Source organism: Podarcis vaucheri, assembly GCF_965113315.1.
Source record: "Podarcis vaucheri genome assembly, chromosome: 16".
Lineage (NCBI taxonomy): Eukaryota > Metazoa > Chordata > Lepidosauria > Squamata > Lacertidae > Podarcis > Podarcis vaucheri.
Genome location: NC_138754.1, coordinates 1,095,713 through 1,101,928, shown reverse-complemented (window position 1 = coordinate 1,101,928; position 6,216 = coordinate 1,095,713).

Below are 6,216 nucleotides of genomic sequence, written 5' to 3'. Positions count from 1 at the left end.
TGGGATCTGCTGATTAGTCAGTAAAAGTAAGTCAGTTTCCTCGCTGAACTTCTGGCAGTCTGCATTACTCATAGACCAAAGCAGAGAAGAGTCCTTATGAGCCATTGGTGTGTGTGTGTGTGTGTGTGTGTGTGTGTGTGTGTGTGTGTAGCTCAAGGGGGGGGGAGTTGAGCAGTTTGTTTATATCTTCTTTCTAGCAGAGACATCACCTTGCCAACAAAGGTCCATATAGTAAAAGCTCTGGTTTTCCCAGTAGTGATGTATGGAAGTGAGAGCTGGACCATCAAGAAGGCTGATTGCCGAAGAATGGATGCTTTTGAATTCTGGTGCTGGAGGAGACTCTGGAGAGTCCCATGGACTGCAAGAAGATCCAACCTCTCCATTCTGAAGGGAATTAGCCCTGAGTGCTCACTGGAAGGACAGATCCTGAAGCTGAGGCTCCAAGACTTTGGCCACCTCAGGAGAAGAGAAGAATCCCTGGAAAAGACCCTGATGTCGGGAAAGATGGAGGGCACAAGGAGAAGGGGACGACAGAGGACGAGATGGTGGGACAGTGTTCTCGAAGCTACGAACATGAGTTTGACCAAACTGTGGGAGGCAGTGGAAGACAGGAGGGCCTGGCCTGCTCTGGTCTAGGGGGTCACGAAGAGGCGGACACAACTAAACAACAAAAGGAGCCTTAGATGCAACCTGAAACCTGCATTCAATCTTAACTGCTCTTTCGGAAACTGCCATCGCTCAGTTAGCAGAGCATTTGCTGGAGAGCTGCTGCCAGTCCGTGAGGGCAATACCGAGCGAGGCAGACCAATCACTGAAGAACATAAGCAGGCCTGGGAAGGTGGCGGGACCAAGAGAAGGGCCTCCCCTGAAGACTTGCAGAGTTTCCCCGGCATGAAGCTTCCTTCCCACACATGCGCAGGCCGAGCTCAGCAAGATGGGAGTTTCACAGCAGTCTTGCTCCCCAGCAGATTCCAAAGGGAAACTGCAACACCAGATCACTGAATAGTCACAGAGAGCAAACCAGGCCTTGGCGTTGTTACGGAAGGGGGGGGCATGTCTTCTTCACTACAATATATTTGCTCAATTTCTCTAGGACTCCATCACCCCTCCCCTGTCCTCCATAATCTCTCAAGTAATCCTGTCAAAATCACTCTGCCAAACCTTTCCTCGGGCAATGCCAGGCGACAGACTATGCGTACATGGACCATTGTCTTCTCAGGATGTGCTTATCTGCGCATATCTCCAGCTCTGCATATCCCCCCTCCCTCCTCCATATGTTAATCCAGTGTAACCCAACCTCTCCTTAATGTATTCATGATGTAATCTGTGTAACCCAACCTTTCCTTAATGTATTCGTGATGTAACTGGGAGGTATTTTGCACTGTATTCTGGGACATGGAGGGAAATTTCAAAAGTTCATGTCACCCCCTTTCTCGCTGTTCAATCTCGCCTTGAACCTGTTGCGCAATAAACTTGGACCTTCTGCAGTTGCTCCTGTGTCCGGCTGAGCTCATTTTCTTCCGCAGGGACCCACGGACTTAGTCCGATGAGCTGGGTGGCAGAGTAACCCCGCACCCAGATTTTAGCCGTAACAGTTGGCGCCCAACGTGGGGCTTGTGGTTCTCCCGAGCTGCTGACTGGGGGCCCCGAAATCTTCAGCCGGCTCCGGGCCATTTTGCCTGGGAAGATCCTTTTGGACCCCCAGCCATCTTCTGGGCGGTAATCAAAAGCCCTAGGAGTTCAGCCGGGGAGCAAAAGAGGGATCCAGCCGGCTTATTCATCGATCCCGGGATCATCATAGAAGACGCGTGAGTATAAGGAAAAAGGAAAATCCAGTGCACTGGTGGGAAGGGGGTGGAAGTCTCCTGGCAACTGAATTCTCTGCCCTCCTCTCTATCGCTCCTTCTTGCCTTTCTCTTGGTCCGGTTAGTGAGAGAGACCGTGGACCGCTGCTCAACCCGAAAAGGGGGTTCTGAGCTCTATCCCTTTTCCTTAAAATCTCCAGCCAGCTGCACCAATTGGGAGCCCGAAAGTAAGACGGAGAGACCCGACTTGAAAGATAGCCGACTCTCTGCAACGGGCATCCCAGTTGAAAGCAAGGGGTTGGAGCTCTCTTTCCGAACTTCCCGAGCGTCCTTGCTAGGGGGCAGGAAGTGGTCTTGCTTTCTATCCCAATCCCAGCCGCACCGGTCGAGCTACATACCACGTGTACTGTAAGCTCGCTTCCGAAAGCAAGGGGGATTTTCGACCCGAAATTCTATCCAGGGACCACCCGATCTGGCACCGCATGGCGCGGGCGTCCAGTAGGGCCCCTTTTCCTGAGATGTGACGATAGGTAGGAGGTTGCCAGGAGGGATAGCCCATGAGGAATTGGGCAGGACCGGCAGAGTGGAAAGAGACCCCAGGTTACAGGAAATAAGGAAATAAGGAAATAGGAAATGGAACGCAAGGAACCGGATAGCTAGAGCTCTCTAAAACCCACTAAGGAAGTTGCCAGGCAACTAGAAGCCCCTTCTCCTCTTTACTATACGTCCCTGTACTAAGCATACCAAACCCCTAGACATACCAATCCTAATCAACCCCTCTTTTTCCCCTTCTCTATCCCAGACACCCCCCCCAAAAAAGAAAAAAGCAAAAAAGCAACAACAGCAACGCATGCATCTATAAAGGGGTACCCAGTCAACCAAGCGTTGTGAGCCCTACCAGTCTGATTACCTGGTGGTGTGTTTGAAGAGGCAAGGAGGCTCATAAAACCATGTGGGACCTTCCTACTAATTTCACTTAATGAAGCCAAAGGTAGTGGCCCATCTCCTTGCAATAACCAACTAAAGGATGAGAATATATATGTTTACATGTTGTCCGTTATGTGTGTTGTCTGTTAATACATATATGAGAAGATGTATGTTTACATGTTGTCTGTTATGTGTGTTGTCTGTTCCTTCTGTCTCTGGCAGACTGCCTTTCTTAAGTGTGCATAGTTTAAACTGCAAGCTTGCTTCAAAATTTAAATCTAAGGAAGCCATGCTGGATCTTAGCAGTCCTAAATAAGACAAAAATTGAGAATGAAGTGTGCAAATGTTTACCCCACCTCTTGCTTTGCCCCAACTTTTGAGATTGTGAGTCTACAGTCTTATTTTGGAAGGTGCTGATAACCTAATGTTTCTGCTGCAAAAGCCTAGTTGAGCCAACTGCTCTCTCAAGCTAAAATGCAGTGTATGTACTTCATTAAGCATATGCCTATAAAAGTATGGTGTTCATTCAAAGAAAAATATTTGAATCCAGTTTTAACTTTGATTTGGTTGGACAGAAGAGTTATTGTAAGGCTCCTGATATCAGTCTCTATAAGACTTCATGGCCGCTTTTGTTAGAAAATGCCCCCCCCCCCTTGTTTCACTCTGCCTCTTTCAGTTGTTTTCCCCCTTCTTACTTCTGTGCCAGGTAAATTTACTCCCGAGTAAGCTTCCTTTAAAGGAAACTGCAAAGAGGGGAAGGGGGCAACACTCGTGTATTCCCTTTAAAAAAAATCAAATCTAGGGCTGCTTTAACTGTGCTTTATAAGACATCCTCTCCCTATCTTATGAAAACTGTTCACTTCAATCTTCCTTAAATATCATTTCAAACTCACTCAAACTATCTCAAGATCTGCAAAAAGGGTTCTGTGTAAAGTTATGTACTTTTATTTTCCTCTTCCTTAGTACATGATAGGAGCATAGATGTTTCCTTTCCCAGCTGTAAATCTGTACTTAAATGTGTATGCCTCTTTGGTAGTACAAATCTTGCTGCAAAATCTTGCTGTGAACCCTATATTTTGGAGGGTTGGACTAGATGACCCCAGGGTCCCCTTTCAACTCTCCCGATTTGTGGCTGTGTGGAAGGACATGTGTCTGCAAGCATTGGAGGGTACTTCTTAAATTCTGGTGACATGATGGAGTTGAAATTCAACCTAGCTATGCTCTTTAGTTTTAAAAGGTGAGAGGTGAAGCCCAACTGGTAATATCAAGCATTTAAGTGATTACAGTGTTCATCATTTTGTCTATTATTTTAAAAAAAATCAAACTTAAAAGTCCATTAAAAGTTTAAGCACATAAAAATTCATATAATCAAGTAGAATTAGCCTTGACCATCCATCCTGTAAATAAAGGGCAGTAAAATTTGTCTGCAGATGGTAAGGCTGAGAATGTTAAAAAAAAAAAAATCATATGAATTCTAACTCTCTGGCCATTTTACTCATAAATAAGAGAGCGGTTGATTGTTCCGCGAATGACCAGATAAAATGACCAATAATGATAGTCCTTTCCTGTACATAAAGGAAGCACTCCTGTTGCTTGGGCTGAAATTGCTAGCTTTGGTGAATACTTAAATTGCTGAGTTTCTCTTTTTTGTTGTTTTAAAATCTAACCCTATTTTTAAAATCTACTCCTTACCTTTCCCTTCCTTATTCTAATTGAGCCAAAGGATGCAACATTTTCAATGGTATAAAAGGTTTGCTGAGACATGAACTCTGCACATGCACAGAGGCTAGATCAGCTTTAAAAAAAAGAGAGAGAGAGCGAGAGAAAGGAGGGGGGAGAGAGAAGGTTTGGAGAGCGTGAAACCTATACAAATTTCCTTATGTAAAACTTGGAACCATTGAGCGAAATCATCCTTAATGTGTTTTGCTCCAGGGCTACTTAAGACAATAGAGTTAAGTACTGGACATGCCAAATTCTTTTCACAGGTAAATATCAAAGCAATCCCACTGTGAGTTCCTCTCTTGAGTAGTTTCCCCCCCCCATGGGATTTAAATTTTATAACAGTTTTCTTGTGTGTGTGTGTATGTGTATATGCCTATGCATTTTAGGAACAGCATTTCCTGACAGACCTCTCACATGAAATAATTTTCCCTTTTAACAGAGTGTCCTTTCTGAGGGGATGCAAACAGTGATTTAAATACTCTATAAAAAGTAATTGCATTTGTTTTCCTTTTGTCTTACTTCCCTTAAAGCCAAACAGTCACTTTCTTTCTGTTCAGCAAAACAAGTCTGAATCCCTGCTATATTAGTTGATTTCCTTCTATCTCTTTGTGGCTTTGACATTATTTTTTAGGTTACAAATAATCTGTTTTCCTTTATTAAGTTCGTTTTATCAGTTCTTCCATTATATATATGAAATTAATCGAAGCACAACCAAACATTGTTTGTGGAATGGTATTTGTTTACCTTTTGCCTGAGCATTTCTTAATTCTGTCATTTTGGCTAGTGCAAGGTACTTGCACAACTTTAAATTGCCATTCATTTTCTTGGTATTAACTCATTTCCCAGTATTCCACTATTAACATTACAGCTGATGTCACATCAAGAAACACTTTTATTTTCATTTGGGATGTTAGAATGCCAAAACAGATTACTTCAGGTTACTTATTAATTGTGTGTCTTAGCATTTATTTATTTTTGGTTCCTCATAGCTCATTTTGTGTGTTTGTGTTTTACTTTGGGGACATGTTCATCACATGTTGAAAGTCAGTTTCATGAAGTTCTTTTATCAGATAGCACATGGTGAATTTTAAGTTTTTCCCCATTGTTTTCCCATCTTTTCAGTCTAGTGGTTTTGATAATATATTTAATAATAATTCTTTTCTAAATCTGATGTCCTTGTGTCAAGTTTGTTTTCATCTGACTGGTAATCTAATTTTTTGCTTTCTTTTGTATTTTTTTAACCTTTGTATTTTTTCAGTTCTCTTTCTATACATGTGGAGTAATTTTTATTTTATAATATGAAAAGAACAACAACAACAAAAACTAAGTGAAGGAAAGCAAACAAACTTAGCAGATAATAACAGTAATTATATGGAAATGTGATAATAAATAATACTAAATAGTAAATTTTATTTCTATCCTGCCCTCCCCAGCCGAAGCTGGGCTCAGGGCGGCTAACAACAATCAAAATAGTCCAATAATGATAATGAATAAAATGTTTAATCCACTAAGATTGTTATTATTTGCAGCTTCCCATGGAAACTGGAGGACATCCTTTTTGCCTTTTGCCCCTTCCTTGTCTAACTGTTTTTAAGTCACCCCAAAACCCTGCCCCTTACAGGATATCACTTCTACAGATGTGCAATGATGAAAAGCAGCAACAACCCCTCAACTCAGTTCTTCGCTATCACAAGACCTGCAACACCAGAGTTTTCAAAGTGGCCACAGCTATCTCTTTAAAATGATATAGACTGACGGGGGG